Below are 18,336 nucleotides of genomic sequence, written 5' to 3' on the forward strand. Positions count from 1 at the left end.
TGACAATCGATTTTTCCGGTGGGCTCTCTTCCTCGACTGTTAGCTTATCTCACCGGAGATGTGGCTTTGAGGGAAAGAAGGGGTCGAGCAAAACAACAATAGAGGGTGTCTCGGGTGATGCTTCTTAACAGAGAGAGAGAGAGAGAGAGAGAGAGAGAGACGATTTACATATTAAATTTCATTTTTTATTTTTATTTAAAATAAGAGAAAACCTCATAAATGGTCCCTGGGTATTGAAATGACGAAAATGTCCCTCACTTAACGGTAGAAAGCTGACGGAGTTAGGCGGAAGGACTAAACATTAAAAGTTTTGAAACCACAGGGACTATCTGTGAGGTTTTTGTAAATAGGCACCAAACTTCATATTTTCGGAAACCACAGGGACCATTTTTAAAGTTTTGTCATATATATATATATATATATATATATATATATATATATATATATATATATATATATATATATATATATATATATATATATATAAACTTCATATTTTCGGAAACCATAGGGACCATTTTTAAAGTTTTGTCATATATATATATATATATATATATATATATATATATATATATATATATATATATATATATAACCCTTCTCAAACCAATGAGCCTTCTGAAACTATAAAACTCACATTTATATCTAAATATTTCTTCCTCGTTTCTAGCTATGAAGATTATCAATATTCTTTAACCTTGCCCTACCAAAGATGGAGACTTTTGGGTTTAATGACGCCAAAATATTTATTTTCTATTTTTTTTTAAGTATGGGAAAAAAATAAAATATAGATAATAGAGAAAAACTATGAAACAAAAGAGCCACCCAGTTTGCCTCACGTAAAATGGATTTGGTTTCCATTACTTACAATTAGCCATCGTTTAGCTCCCTTGCAAGGAGGGAGTGGTGCTTGCCACACTCCCTTACCATACTTAAGGAGTGGTATACCATGAAAAGAGGAAAGAGAAAGAAGAGAGAGATAGAGAAATGGAGGAAGAGTGAGAGAAAGAGGAGCGCTCCCAATATTTGCCGCACACCTCAAACCGCATAAGGGGGCGGTGTTCACCATGCCACATAGGCGTCATGTCATTCTTACCGCATTCCATTCCCTCCAGCCTAATTGTTACTTTCTTTCTCCCATCTTTTATTTTTCTAGATAAACGATTGGTACCTAAGGTCAAAGATGATTAGAAATATTCGTAGATTACGAAGAAACGATATATAGGAAGATTCTTAGTATTTAATTAGGTTTAATATTTAATCTTAATCTTTAATTTCAAGACATTAGTTTTGTAATATCTAATGTATTTTTAGTTTTAAATACGTCTTTCAATATTATATTGGTTTAATCCTAATTAAAATATGTGTTTGGATATATATATATATATATATATATATATATATATATATATATATATATATATATATATATATATTATAGTTTTAAAAGGATGTACATGTAATTTTAAATTTTATAAGAACATACAAATAATATTTAAAGTATATTTAAAGTTTGAAATGATATAAATGAAATTTTCCTTATAAACTATTCAACCAATTTAAAAAAAATGTCATAACCATTTGAATATTTTTGTGACCAATCTTTTATATTTATAAGGGATAATGACTTGAAAGGGTAACGAACTTTCGACTTTGTTCACATTTAGTCACTAAACTTTTTTTCGTTATCTATTTGTCATTGAACTATTGAAACTGTTCACATTTTACCCTTATGACCGGCTGTTACCGGTCATAAGGGTAAAATGTGAACAATTTCAATAGTTTAGTGGCAAATAGATAACGAAAAAAAGTTTAGTGACTAAATGTGAACAAAATCGAAAGTTCGTTCCCCTCTAAAAAGTTCAATGACTAAATGTGAACAAACTTCCTCTTGTATTATGTTTTAACAAATTATTTATTTTTGTTAAATTGTAGCAACATTTGTTGATAAAGAAATCTATGAAATAAAAAAAACAAAACCCCGAAAAATATATTAAAAAAACGAAAAACCGAAACCGAAATAAAAAACCAATGGTTTGGTATTTTCCAAAATAAAAAATCATAATTTTTCAATCTGATTTTGGTTTTACAAAAATTCAACTTTAGGATTTCCATATCTAAATTCATCCCCCTTTTTATAATCGAAAAATGATTATAAAACCAAAAAGGGAATGAGCAAGCGCTCAATTCAGAATTTTCTATCCAAAACTCCCCCTTAATGACATGAGAGAGAGAGAGAGAGAGAAAGAGAGACATGTAAACACCTCTATATAAGGTGGGTTCATACCACATGTAGAGGTGTGCTTGAGAGATGTAACATTGAAAGTATTAGTGTCTGTTAATTATGTAGATTTAGATCTAGATCCTTTTTTGTAAACACCTTTCATAATCGAATGCATCTCTTAAACACCCAAATCACCGTGTTCTTTATGTGTTCTTTAATTCTGCATGCCAAACCAATGGTCATAATTCACATTAGTGAGAATGGTTCATTTTTTTGTAAAACCAAAATCAGATTGGAAATTTTGATTTTTTATTTTGGAAAATGTGAAACCATTGGTTTTTTATTTCGGTTTCGGTTTTTTGTTTTTTTTTAAATATATTTTCAGGGTTTTGTTTTTTTTATTTCATAGATTTCTTCATCAGCAAATGTTGCTACAATTTAACAAAAATAAATAATTTGCTAAAACATAATACAAGAGGAAGTTTGTTCACATTTGGTCATTGAACTTTTTAGAGGGAAACGAGTTTTCGATTTTGTTCACATTTAGTTACTAAACTTTTTTTCGTTATCTATTTGTCACTAAACTATTGAAATTGTTCACATTTTACCCTTATGACCGGTAACAGCCGGTCATAAGGGTAAAATGTGAACAGTTTCAATAGTTCAATGGCAATAGATAACGAAAAAAAGTTTAGTGACTAAATGTGAACAAAGTCGAAAGTTCGTTACCCTTTCAAGTCATTATCCCTATTTATAAATGCTCGAATGTCTAAAGATGCTCCAATATATCCATCATACCTTTATTGATCTTATTATCTTTTACCATTTGAGGTAGCTATAACATTTTAATATAAATTGATAAAAGAAACATTATGCTTCTATATTATATGATTTTTTTTTGAAACGATAAATAATTTAAAGAGAAATTGAATATTTTTTCTGTTTTTTATTTTTACTATTCTCTTACTTATTTTAGATGGTGACAAATGTCATTAAATTTAATTTAAATTTGATTTGGATGTTAAATTTGTACACTTGTTATCATCTTAAATAGATACAAAGAAAAGTAGGAACAAAATGTAGAAGAATATTTAATTTTTCTAATTTAAATATCTTCTCTGGCTGGAATTGAATCTAGAACCTCTTAAGTGTGGGTAGCCGATATTGCTATAAAATTGTTTATTTTAGATATAATGACTTGAGAGGGTAACATACTATTGCTTTTGGTCACATTTGGTCACTAAACTTTTTTTCGCGCTCTAATAGCCATTTAACTTGTTGATTCGTGTAGGTTTTCATCTTATGACCGATATTAGCCGGTTTCAACGGTTAAATCGGTATGAGGTGTCTTTTTTATCCTACGTGGCCAATGAGGTGGCATGTAGGCCCCAATTTTGTCTCCCCTCCTCATTAAAGTTAAGACCAAAGTCTTATTTGGTTTCTTAAATTCGATTAGGGCACGAAGTCTCATTAAACTCCTTAAATCTCCTTCAATCTTCAATCTGTCTCTATAATGGCTTCATCACAATGTCTCACTGATCGAAACTTCATTGTAGTGGATTTCCACTACAATGGATTAGTATACTTTGATCCCGACAGACAATCAGTGCGAGATGTTGACTTCAGTGCATTTGAGTATGAGGAGTTCATGGAATTCCTTCACAAGTTCACCAGAAGTAGAAGCAAAGACATCTACTTCTGCCTTCCACAAGAGTCTTTAAGTCAGGTAATTCATACACTGGTGAATGAGGGTGATTATAAAGAATTTTTGGATTTGGCTTATGCAAATGAGAGGAGAATGAATGTATATGTGGACCACCAGAATGAACCAATCTTCGAATGGATTGAGGAAGAGGAAAATGAAGATGAAGACTACAACTGTTAAGAGGATGAAGACTCAGTCTTGTCGGACACTTATTCTGTTGACCATGAAGAAGATGATGTTGAATATCCATTCCCAGCCAACAAAACCATGGGTGACAGGTTCTTAAACAAACTTTGTCTACATACAGTAAATGTAGACGATGTATATGAAGATGTCGAATATGTTGAACCTCAATACCCTGTGCATGATGATAGACAACCATGGAATCAGATGAAACCACTGTTAGGTATGCGATTTTCTAACCCTGATGAGCTTAAAAACATGTTGAGCAACTATGCAGTTGCTAATGGATATGATATTTGGTTTGAAAAAAATGACTCCCAAAGATTCTTAGTTAAGTGTTGCAAAAAAAAACAAGTCACCTACTTGTCCATTTAGACTTTGGGCCTCTTGGATAACTAAAGAGAAGACTTTTCAGATAAAATCTCTAGTTAGTGAACATAATTGTAGCAGGGTGTTTAAGTTTGGGTCCATAGTAACTTATAAGTGGTTAGGCAAACAGTTTATGAGTGAAATTATAGAGAAGCCAAAAATGAGTGTTAGGAAGATGAAAGTTAAAGTTTCAACAACATTCAACATAAATGTGAGTGTGGGGAAATGCATAAATGCAAAGAAATTTGCATTACAAGAAATTGAAGGAAGTCTAATTGAACATTATGGGAGATTATGGTCATATGGTCATGAAATTCTGAGGACAAACCCTGGGTCTACTGTGAGGTTGGATGTAGACATCATTCCAGATTCCACAACTTTGTTTTCTAAGTACTATGTTTGCTTTAAAGTTGTAAGTGATGGTTGGAAGGAAGGGTGCAGGCATGTGATTGGCCTTGATGGTTGCTTTTTAAAGGGTATTATTAGAGGAGAAGTTTTGGCAGCTGTAGGGAGGGATACAAACAACCACATCTACCCTATATCATGGGTTGTGGTTAAAGTTGAGAACAAGGCCACATGGAAGTGGTTCATAGATCTCCTCATTGATGACATTGATGGTGGTCTTGGTGCAGGCATTACCCTTCTTTCTGATGGACAAAAGGAGAGCATTGGTTCCTATTTATACATCTGTTTTTATGCTTGTTTCACTAATTTTGTTGTTGTTATTTGTAGGGGTTACTAGAATCAGTAAAAGAAAGGTGTCCAGAAGCTGAACACAGACAATGTGCCAGAAACATTGTGGCTAATTTTGCTAAAATGTTTACTGGTCAACATTTCAGGAAGCTATTTTGGAGGGCTGTCAATGCTACTATTGAGCAGAAGTTCAGACATGTAATGGAAAAGATCAAATCTGTAGATACTCAAGCATATGACATCCCCATTTTCACGGCCAGAAAAGACCGGTTTTTGTTTATGCTTTGTTTAAAAATCAGAGTAACATTTTAAATAAAAGTGTTACGGAATTTGTTTCCAAAATAAAATATGATAAAGATTTATCAAAGCATTTCCATAGAAACGTATTTCATTAAAAACCTCGGGATGTCATGTTCGATACAGATCAAAGGCATAAACAGTACAATATAAGCCTTACTACATTTATTCATATCTACAGGCCTATATCTGTAATCTCTCATCCCAAACATCATATCCATGCTCGTGCACCACTACCTGTAATACAAGAAACTGAGTGGGTCAGGCTTGGGAGCCTGGTGAGCACATAGGGTTTTCAACCCATAATAAATAAGTTTATTAATTTCATCAACCAACAATAACCCGATTACCCGTTCCCGTTATCCTTACTTTACGTCCCTAAACACCTATCATAAGGGACCTAGCTTAAGGATCATCATCAGGATGGACACTACTGCTAAGGGGGTTCCTCAGCAATAAATGTCCTAAAGGCAACCATGAGGGGGATGGAGTACACCGGTGAATTCATCGTTCACAAACACCTACAGGTTGCGAGCCTGCTAGCGTTCCACTGGACTGTCTAGAAGAGTCCGTGGTCGTCATCCATACTCCGCTAGATGACAGAATCAACAACAACAACATCGAGGCCTCTCATCATTTTATCACACATCGTCTATTACATCTACCCATGTTTTACCCCAACATTTTGTAGATATAAAATACATATACAATTTAAATCATTTAAAACATGTATAAAAATCTTTCATCAGCATAGACAGCAAGTATTCAGACAATATGCACACATAGCACGTAATTTATATTAAATACTTCATATCTATGTGTAAGATGAAAGTGACTATGCACTCACCTGAAAAGGTGGTGACTCTGCACTCGGACAGCGCTTCGTTACTCTTAAAACAATTTTCCTCGACAAAACAACGGGTTTTTATTAAAAACCGGGCTTCGCTGGAGCAGGGTTTCCGAGCCGAAAGCTTTTCTTCTCGGAGCCGTCGGGCGCTCCGGGGCTTCCTTCTCGTGCTAGGGAGGTTCCCTAGACTTGGGAGGGGTTTAGGGAGGCTAGAGAGAAGTTAGAGAGAGAAAGAAGGCTTATGGTGTGAAGAAAATATGAAGAGTTCACCCTTTATTTATAAGGATTTTATAGTAAAGTAGCCCCTAAGTTTCGTCCGTATCTTTCGCGTACGAGCTCCGTTTTCTAAGTTCTTTATATCCACGCGTTGGTATTTACGAGTACTACAACTTTCATTTAGACTCTGTCGGCTAATTCTCCTTCTATCTCAGATTTACAAAAACTGTATCGTATTTATCGCGCACGAAGAGTAGCGACTAAGCTTCGTCCATATCTTTCGCATACGAGCTCCGTTTCCGGCGTTATTTATATCCACGCGTTGTTATTTACGAGTACTACAACTTTCATTTAGACCCCATTGGCTAATTCTCATTCTATCTCGGATTTACAAAACTGTATCGAATTCGCCGCGCTCGAAAAGTAGAGACTAAGCTTCGTCCATAACTTTCGCATACGAGCTCCGTTTTTGACGTTCTTTATGTCCACGCGTTGGTAAAAATAAAATCTACAACTTTCCTTTTTACTCCTTCGGCTAATTCTCGACCGATCTGAAGTTTAACAGTAGGAGTTGATTACACTGTTAAATGTCCGCGTAAAATTCATAACTTTTACATACATACTCCGTTTTTGTCTGTCTTTTTGTCATTGAGTTCCTACTAATGAAATCTTCAACTCTCATTTAGGTCGCGTAAGCCAAAAACCGCTCGAACTAAAATTCGAGTTTCGGGTCATGCACTGCTATGCCAAATCTTAGAAAAATCATAATTTACTCATACGAAGTCAGATTTGGGCGTTCTTTATATCCCCGGAATCCTTGTTTCGACCACCACCACTTTATGTAAAGATATCGGGTTTATCTCACACTTTAATTTTGACACTTATTTTTATTCTTTATTAATTATACCTTTATAATTAAGTATAAAGCACATAAATTCACATAATTCACATAATACTCAAATAATTCATTTTTATTACTTCAAAAAGAGTTACAATAGTTGAACTAGACTATTACATCATCTATTAATGCTTAGCCCCGAAACCCGGGCGTTACAATTCTCTCCCTCTTAGGATGATTTCGTCCCGGAATCATGCATCAGCAAACAGATGTGGATAGCGACTCATCATGTCACTCTCTGTTTCCCAAGTGAGATTCGGCCCATTTGAATGTTTCCATCGGACTAGCACTAAGTCGACCATCTTGCGTCGTAACTTCTTAGTCTTACGGTCAACGATTGCATCGGGCTCTTCGATTAGCCTCTTATTTTCATCCATCCTTAACTCTGAGATTGGAATTATGTCGGGAACTTCTCCCGTGAACTTCCTCAAATAACACACATGGAAGGTGTTATGAATATCATCTAGTTCTTCGGGTAATTCGAGCTTGTAAGCTTGGTTCCCAACCCTCTGAAGAACTTTGAACGGTCCAATAAACCTTGGACTCAACTTCCCTCGTTTTCCGACTCTTATAAGTCCCTTCCACGGTGAGACTTTAAGCAAAACGGAATCTCCAACTTCAAAAGTCATCGGTCGTCTTTTTCTTGTCAGCATAGCTCTTCTGACGATCCTGAGCTACTAACATCCTTTCCCTGATCACCTTTAACTTTTCAGCAGTCTCATGGACTACCTCGGGGCCCATAAACTGCTTCTCTCCGGTCTCAAGCCAACAAGACGGCGTATGACACTTCTTTCCATACAAAGCTTGATAGGGTGCCATCTTGATGCTCGAGTGGAAACTGTTGTTGTAGGAAAACTCTACCAAAGGTAAGTACTCATCCCAGTTACCTTGGAATTCTAGGGTAAATGCTCTTAGCATATCTTCGAGTGTTTGTATCGTTCTTTCGCTCTGACCATCACTCTGCGGATGGTAAGCTGTACTCAAACACAACTTCGTACCCAATTCCTATTGTAGACTTCTCCAAAATCGTGATGTGAAACGACTATCACGATCCGATACAATCGTTAGAGGAACACCGTGAAGTTTTACTATCTCCTTCACGTAAGCATTTGCGAGCTTATCCATCGACCACCTTTCGTTGGCTGTTGTGAAGTGTTCACTCTTAGTGAAATGATCCACGACCACCCAAATCATGTCGTGACTGTTCTTCGTCCTGGGCAGTTTAGTCACAAAATCCATGTTGATGTATTCCCATTTACCCATGGGTACAGGTAAGGGTTCTAAACTCCCATACGGTTTCTGATGTTGTGCCTTAACTCTTTCACAAGTTACACACTCGGCCACATACTTTGCAACATCGAGCTTCATCGTCGGCCACCAGTACTCCAGTAGTAGGGTTTAGGTCCCTATACATTTTAGTGCTACCGGGATGAATCGAGTACATGGTCTTGTGAGATTCTTCCATCAGAAGATCTCGTATCCCTCCCGTCTTAGGTACCCAAATTCTATCTTGGAATACCTTCAATCCTTGACTGTTTGTACCGAACACCAATGTTTTACCCAAACGTTCTTCTTTTCGGTCATTCTTCTCTGTAGCTTCTTCTTGAGCTTTCTTTATACTTTCCACAATAGTTGAGACAACTTCTATTCTCAACGCTCTTGGCCTTTTCTTTTTAAGGTTGACTTTTCGACTGAGAGAATCAGCGACAACGTTCACTTTACCAGGGTGGTAAAGTATCTCACAGTCGTAGTCCTTGAGTAACTCTAGCCAGCGTCGTTGCCTCATGTTCAACTCCTTCTGATTAAAGAGATACTGGAGACTCTTATGATCAGTGAAAAGTTTGCACTTCGTTCCATAGAGGTAATGCCTCCATATCTTTAGAGTAAAAACTATTGCTGCCAACTCCAAATCGTGAGTGGGGTAGTTCTTTTTGTGCTCCTTTAATTGTCAAGATGCGTATGCTATCACCTTTTCTCTTTGGGTCAGAACACAACCCAACCCGACTCCAGATGCGTCATTATAGACCGTGAAGTTTTCAACTCCATCGGGTAGAGAAATAATTGGTGCTTCACATAATTTCTTCTTTAGCTTCTCGAATGCTTCTTCGTGCTTCTCACTCCATGTATAAGTAGCTCCTTTGTGGGTCAAAGCTGTCAATGGAGCAGCTATCAAAGAAAAGCCTTGGATAAACCTTCGGTAATATCCAGCTAATCCCAGAAAGCTTCGAATCTCCGTGGGACTTTTCGGTCGTTCCCACTTCATTACAGCTTCGATCTTTGCTGGGTCAACCATTATCCCTTCTTGGTTAACCACATGACCCAAGAATTGGACTTCTCGGATCCAAAAATCGCATTTGGAGAACTTTGCATAAAGTTTCACCCTCTTCAACACTTCCAATACTTCTTGTAGATGCTTGCCATGCTCCTCCTGGCTTTTTGAGTAAATCAGAACGTCATCTATGAACACGATCACGGATTTATCGAGGAATGGTTTACAACCCTTGTTCATCAAATCCATGAACGCTGATGGAGCATTGGTCAGTCCAAATGACATAACCAAGAACTCGTAGTGTCCATATCTCGTTATAAACGCAGTTTTCTCAATATCCTGCTCTCTTACCTTCAGCTGATGATATCCTGACCTAAGATCGATCTTTGAGAATTAGCTCGAACCTTGCAGCTGATCAAATAGGTCATCAATCATTGGCAACGGATACTTGTTCTTCACCGTTGCCTTGTTCAGCTCTCGGTAGTCTATACACATTCTCATACTTCCATCTTTCTTCTTCACGAATAGCACCGGAGCTCCCCAGGGTGATGAACTAGGTCAAATGAAACTGTTGTCCAACAACTCCTGAAGTTGCGTCATAAGCTCCTTCATCTCTGTCGGTGCTAATCGGTACGGTGCTTTTGCTATTGGTGTCGTTCCTGGTAACAAGTCTATTCTGAACTCTACTTGTCTATCAGGCGGTAATCCAGGAAGATCTTCGGGAAAGACTTCCGGATAATCACACACAACCAGTATATTCTGCACCTCCTTCTTTTCCTTTTTAACATCGATCACAAATGCCAAATATGATGCGCATCCTTTGGACAAACATTTCATGGCTTTCATCACGGAGATGATTCCCGAATTTACTCTATGTTTGTCCCTGTACACCATAAATGACTCTTTTCCAGGTGGGTTCACCCTTACTATCTTCTTTCGGCATTGTATCTCGGCGTCGTCGGCGCTAAGCCAATCCATTCCCAAAACGATATCAAAACCGTTCAACTCTATGGGCAACATCTCTTCGTGGAATTCGTTTCCATTTAGGTCGATGACGATGTTCCTAATACGATCACTAACAGGTACGAACTTGCCACTGTAAACTTCCACAATTAGGGCATTATCAAGTTTTTCTAAAGGTAATGCTAGTTTCCCACCAAATCTATGTTACACAAAGGAGTAGTTGGCTCCGGAATCGAACAATATATTGGCAGGCAATCCGTTTACAAGAAAGGTACCTGAAGCGACATCTGTTGCCTCCTTCGCAGCTTCGAGCGTCATCTGGAAGGCTCTTGCCTTCGGCTTTGTTGGAATGTTGGGTCTTCCTGCCTCCTTCTTCTTCGGGCAGTCCCTCGAAATGTACCCTTCCTCGTTGCACTCATAACAGACCTTCTTAGTGAACGTGCACTCGTTGACATAGTGCTCGGGATTTTCACACTTGAAACAGGTGACCTCCCCGTCACATTTCCCATGGTGCTTCTTCTTACACTTGTCGCACCATTTTGCTTCGGCTCCTCCTCCTCTCGAACCAGACTTCGAGAATTTACTCTTCTTGCTGGACCTCGAGGATCCATCGAATTTCCTTTTCTCACCAACCTCGGCCCTCTCCAGACCCCTTTCCTTCTGTTGGGTCTTCACATTCTTAGCTGCTCGAACCGCTGATTTCAGAGTGGTTGCCATCTTGACCGTCGGGCCAAAGTCGGCTGGCAGTCCATTTGCGAACCTCTCAATTTTGGAGAGTTCGGTTGGCACCAAGTAGAAGTTCGAGACGAGAATATTAAGATAGGGAAATCTTTATTTACGATAGACGTATACTTCCTAATTGTCACTCCAAAAAGTTACATGCTAGTTCTAATACCGTAATTTATACGTTTAGAAATCTGAACACATAAAGTTTCCAGATCTGGTCGGCAATAGACCATAGATCCGAACAAATAATAGTATATAGCACATAAAAGCATTTTAGGCATATTTCCTAAAATAAACTAGTGCTTGTGTCTAAAATATACTAGACACTCCTCTCACAATCATCGCTTAGCATTCTAAGTTTAAGTCTAGAAATCCTACAAATTCCTAGTTCACTTAAACCAATGCTCTGATACCAACTGTGACATCCCCATTTTCACGTCCAGAAAAGACCGATTTTTGTTTATGCTTTGTTTAAAAATCAGAGTAACATTTTAAATAAAAGTGTTGCGGAATTTGTTTCCAAAATAAAATATGATAAAGATTTATCAAAGCATTTCCATAGAAATGTATTTCATTAAAAACCTCTGGATGTCATGTTCGATACAGATCAAAAGCATAAATAGTACAATATAAGCCTTACTACATTTATTCATATCTACAGGCCTATATCTGTAATCTCTCATCCCAAACATCATATCTATGCTCGTGCACCACTACCTGTAATACAAGAAACTGAGTGGGTCAGGCTTGGGAGCCTGGTGAGCACATAGGGTTTTCAACCCATAATAAATAAGTTTATTAATTTCATCAACCAACAATAACTTGATTACTCGTTCCCGCTATCCTTACTTTACGTCCCTAAACACCTATCATAAGGGACCTAGCCTAAGGATCATCATCGGGATGGACACTACTGCTAAGGGGGTTCCTCAGCAATAAATGTCCTAAAGGCAACCATGAGGGGGATGGAGTACACCGGTGAACTCATCGTTCACAAACACCTACAGGTTGCGAGCCTGCTAGCGTTCCACTGGACTGTCTAGAAGAGTCCGTGGTCGTCATCCATACTCCGCTAGATGACATAACCAACAACAACAACATCGAGGCCTCTCATCATTTTATCACACATCGTCTATTACATCTACCCATGTTTTACCCCAACATTTTGTAGATATAAAATACATATACAATTTAAATCATTTAAAACATGTATAAAAATCTTTCATCAGCATAGACAGCAAGTATTCAGACAATATGCACACATAGCACGTAATTTATATTAAATACTTCATATCTATGTGTAAGATGAAAGTGACTATGCACTCACCTGAAAAGGTGGTGACTCTGCACTCGAACAGCGCTTCGTTACTCTTAAAACAATTTTCCTCGACAAAACAGCGGGTTTTTATTAAAAACCGGGCTTCGCTGGAGCAGCGTTTCCGAGCCGAAAGCTTTTCTTCTCGGAGCCGTCGGGCGCTACGGGGCTTCCTTCTCGTGCTAGGGAGGTTCCCTAGACTTGGGAGGGGTTTAGGGAGGCTAGAGAGAAGTTAGAGAGAGAAAGAAAGGCTTATGGTATGAAGAAAATATGAAGAGTTCACCCTTTATTTATAGGGATTTTTATAGTAAAGTAGCCCCTAAGTTTTGTCCGTATCTTCCGCGTACGAGCTCCGTTTTCTACATTCTTTATATCCACGCATTGGTATTTACGAGTACTACAACTTTCATTTTGACCCCGTCGGCTAATTCTCCTTCTATCTCAGATTTACAAAAATTGTATCGTATTTATCGCGCACGAAGAGTAGCGACTAAGCTTCGTTCATATCTTTCGCATACGAGCTCCGTTTCCGACGTTATTTATATACACGTGTTTCTATTTACGAGTACTACAACTTTCATTTAGACCCCGTTGGCTAATTCTCATTCTATCTCAGATTTACAAAACTGTATCGAATTCGCCGCGCTCGAAAAGTAGAGACTAAGCTTCGTCCATAAGTTTCGCATACGAGCTCCGTTTTTGACGTTCTTTATATCCACGCGTTGGTAAAAATAAAATCTACAACTTTCCTTTTTACTCCTTCGGCTAATTCTCGACCGATCTTAAGTTTAACAGTAGGAGGTGATTACACTGTTAAATGTCCACGTAAAATTCATAACTTTTACATACAGACTCCGTTTTCGTCTGTCTTTTTGTCTCTGAGTTCCTATTAATGAGATATTCAACTCTCATTTAGGTCGCGTAAGCCAAAAACCGCTCGAACTAAAATTCGAGTTTCGGGCCGTGCACTGCTGTAACGCCCGTGTTTCTAGGCTAGGCATTAATATTGACATAATGGTCTAGGTTAACCTTTGTAACTCATTTAGAAGAAATGAAAAGGAATTATGTGAATATATGAAAAATTATGTGTTTTATGCTTAATTATTAGGGTTTAAATAATTAAGAATAAAAATGAGCGTCAAAATTAAATATTAGATAAAGTCGATATCTATTAAGAAACTTGTAGTGGGCTTGACAAGGATTACGGATATATAAAGAATGCCGAAATCTGAGTTATAACGAAGAAGTTATGACCTGTCGAAGTTTCGCGACAAACCGTCACGGGGCCGAATGTCGTAAAAAGTGAGTTTCGATAAACTACTTTTTGGCCTTAGTGATCTAAACGAAACTCGTAGTGTTCGTTAAACCGAGAGTAAGTATAAAAAGAACGCCCAAATCTGACTTCGTATGAGGAAGTTATGATTTTTCGAAGTTTCAGCTTAGCAGTAGACAGCTAAAAACTCGAATTTTAGATCGAGTGATTTTTAGCCGACACGACCTAAACGATAATCGAAGGTCTCGTCATTAGTAGCACAACGGTAAAAAGTCTGACGAAAATGGACGTCGGATGAAGAAGTTATGAATTTTTAACGGATTTCATGTCCCGGTCTGTTAAAATTAATAATATAAAAATTAAAGTCAAAATTAGCCGACGAAGTCTAAACAAAAGTTGTAGAGTGTAATTTTACCTACGCGTGCATATAAAGAACGTCAAAAACGGAGCTCGTATGCGAAAGTTATGGATTTTAGAAGTTTTGGTACGAAAACCGAGAAAATTCGCATAGTCACGTTTTTGCCACGTCACCTTCGCTGAAAGAGTACCACGTGTCCGAAATTGGTGAGTCATGCGAAGCCACGTGTCGCCTTCCCTTGCATGAACAGTAGCTGCGTGTCGGATTCTGATTCGACCGAAGGGAGGCCCAATCCGAAGCTCGCAGCTGGACCGAGCCTCCCACCGCCTTAGCCTCCGAGCCTCGCAGATGGACCACTAGACCTCGGTCCAATCAGGAGAGGACAGAGAGGCCTTCGCACGTGCAGCCACCTGCGCACCCTCGCCTGCGGACCCCACCACCAGACCGACTTCGGACCCTATAAATAGAAGGGTCATGCGAGCCTTCTCGGGTACTTTTTGGAAATTGTCACTTTTAGCCCCTTTTTCCATATTTTCTTCATCTTAGCATCCCCCAAAGCCCCGATATCAATTATAACCCCCGGAATACGCCACGAAGAGCCCGTGAAGCCCGGAAAATTTATCTTTTCGGTTTTGAAGCCCGACCTTTCGCAGAGCCCGGTTTCTCAATAAAACTCTCGGTTTTATTAGAAACGATCGTTTTAGGAAACGAATTGCTGCCCGATTTTCATTAAATCAGGTGAGTGTATAGTCACTTTCACCTTACACATAGATATGAAGTATTTACCTTAAAATACGTGCTATGTGTAAATATATTAATTGTTTATTTGAGGTGACTGTTGAATTGATGTTTTATACAAGTTTTAAACTGTATATATATTTTTATCTACAAATATCTTGGGTAAAATATGGGTAGATGAATTAGATGACGTGTGATGAAATAAAAGTGATGAGAGGTATCGATGTTTAAGATGATCTAGTCATCTAGCAGAGTATAGACAACGGTCACAGACTATTTTAGATAGTCCAGTGGAACGTTAGTAGACTTGTAATCGGTACGTATGTTTGAACTATATGTTCATAAAGTGTTCTTGAACTATATGTTCATTAGGTATTTTTGAACTATGTGTTCATCCATTAGTTCTTCCTTTTGACACTATTACGTGTCGGGGTACGGGAGCGTACGGGAGTACTTTATCAGTATTTTCCCTATACTTTTATTTGGAAGAACTTTGGAGTCTTTGTTCTTTTATGAAGTGATTGGACAAGCTTCATGAGTTAGTGATATAGATCATGAGTTAAATAGTGGGTGTGTGATGAAAGGTGAGTTGGATAGATGAGATGATCAGTGATATAGATCATGAGTTGAGAGTGAGTGGTGAAATATGGGAAAAGCTTTTACCCAAATGTTGGCGTGAGTGGTGCAATATGAGAAAAGCCCTTACCCAACGTTGACCCCCGTCATTCAGCAGAGTATGGATGACAACCATGGACTGTTCTAGACAGTCCAGTGGGAAACATTAGCAGGCCCGCAACCTGTAGGTGTTAATGGACTAGAGTGTTCATTCGATGTACTCTATTCCCCTCATGATTGCCTTTAGTGCATGTATGGCTGGGGAAACCCCTTAGTATGTTCATCAGTTGTATGGAAAACCCATTGACATGTATTGCGGGGGGAAACCCCGTGGGAAATACCATCGATGAATAAGAGCTATGGACTTAGCATATGGAAAACCCATTGACATGTATTGCGGGGGGGGGGGGGGGGGAACTCCCGTGGGAAATACCGTCGATGAATAAGAGCTATGGACTAGCACATGGCGACGATGTGACTTCGTGCCTATTTGACAAAATTGCTGAAGGAAAGCAATGTTGTCACCTTGTTGGTTGTTTTATGTTAGGATGTCTTGTTTGACATAACTTGCTGAGGGAAAGCAATGTTGTCACCCCGATGTTTGTTTTATTTGACATAACTTGCTGAGGAACCCCCAAAGCAATGTTGTCACCCCTAGTGATAATCCTTAGGCTAGGTCCCTTATGATAGTTGTTTTAGGGACGTAAAGTGAGGATAATGGGAATGGGTAATTAGGGTTATTTTGGTTGATGAAATTAATAAATTTATTGATTGAGAACTTAATAAGTTTGTTATTTATTGTGGGTTGAAAACCCTATATGCTCACCAGGCTCCCAAGCCTGACCCACTCAGTTTATTTGTATCACAGGTATCGATACGAAGTTGCTTTACACTGAGAGATTAAAAGAGAAGTAGATCACTAGTGTAAATGAATGTAAGTTTTGTTTATGCTTATGTTTTTGTATTGACAATGACATCCCAATGGTTTAAGTGAATAAAATACATTTCTTCGGAAATGATTTGATAAGATATTTATTATGTTTTTCTGGGAATAAATTCCGCAACACTTTTAATCAAATGATTACTCTGAAATTATTTCAAAAGCATAAATTAAACCGGTCTTTTCTGGCCGTGAATTTGGGGATGTCACAACTGCTATGCCAAATCTTAGAAAAATCATAACTTCCTCCTACGAAGTCAGATTTGGGCGTTCTTTATATCCATAGAATCCTTGTTTCGACCACCACCACTTTATGTAAAGATATCGGGTTTATCTCACACTTTAATTTTGACGCTTATTTTTATTCTTTATTAATTATACCTTTATAATTAAGTATAAAACACATGAATTCACATAATTCACATAATACTCAAATAATTCATTTTTATTACTTCAAAAAGAGTTACAATAGTTGACCTAGACTATTACATCATCTATTAATGCTTAGCCCCGAAACTCGGGCGTTACATCAACCACCACCACCACCAGCCCAACCACCACTACCACCAACAGGCCAACCACCTCCACCACCACCACCACCACCACCACCAGCCCAACCACCACCACCACTACCAAGCCCAACCACCAGGTGCAAGGCCTGTCCCAAGAAGAAGGGCCCTAATTGGTAGAAGTGGACGGAGGAAATATTCTGAAAGGATTGTCAAAATGGCATTGAGGAGGAAGATACATGGGGTTGGGAGCAGTGCAGAGAACCCTACCGTCCTTGATTAAGTTAGTGTGTAGGTAGTGGGTGGGCACATCTTTTGTTATCAAGTTGTAATGTAAATACAAAGTACTATGCTTTCTTTATGTTTTTCTTTTTGGTGTGTGGGCACATGGTAGCCCTTCTTTTGTGGTCCCTAGCAGGAATCTTTTGTCCCATCTTTTGTATTACCTAGCTACAACTTTGGTGTATGCAGAAAACTACTTGCCCTTTATTTAATTTCGAATATTAATGGAGTATTTCAATGAATCTAACCACCATATTTAATTACTTTCTTGTTATATGTATGCATTGTATTCATTCCATTCAATTACTTTCTTGTTATTTGTATGCGTTGTTGTCTCAGTGATTCGATTCCAGTCAAAATTACTTCTTTGTATTCATTACAGTAAAAGAATGGAATCATATATGTCTTCATTGTTATATGTATGCTACTTTGTGATTCCATTCCAGTCAAAGTTACTTCTTTGTGATTCCAGTCAAAATTACTTCTTTGTGATTCCATTCCAGTCAAAATTACTTCTTTGTGATTCCATTCCAGTCAAAATTACTTCATTCCATTCCAACAAGAAGTTAAGATAATGCCTTCATCCCATTCAAACAACATCTTTCAATACATAATTTCACATCATTTCATCATATACACGATGATCAAAAAAAGAAATCATATGGTAAACTTGTATATTTTTTTCCTTCATTGCAATGGCATCAGAGTACTTTTCCTTCTTCATTTGTTTTATGTCTTCCTTCACCTTCTCTACTTCGGTCTTCAATGCTACTAATTCAGCTTTCATTCCCTCCACCACTTCCATTAGAGGCATTTGTACAGGTTCGACATCCAACCATTTTAAATATTGGCATTTACCCTTCAACACAAATAACTCATAAGGAGATTTCAAATCAGGAAAATGAATCAGAAAATG

Source organism: Lactuca virosa, chromosome 5 (genome assembly GCF_052849685.1).
Source record: "Lactuca virosa cultivar CGN04683 chromosome 5, Lactuca_virosa_CGN04683_v6, whole genome shotgun sequence".
NCBI classification, from domain to species: Eukaryota; Viridiplantae; Streptophyta; class Magnoliopsida; order Asterales; family Asteraceae; genus Lactuca; species Lactuca virosa.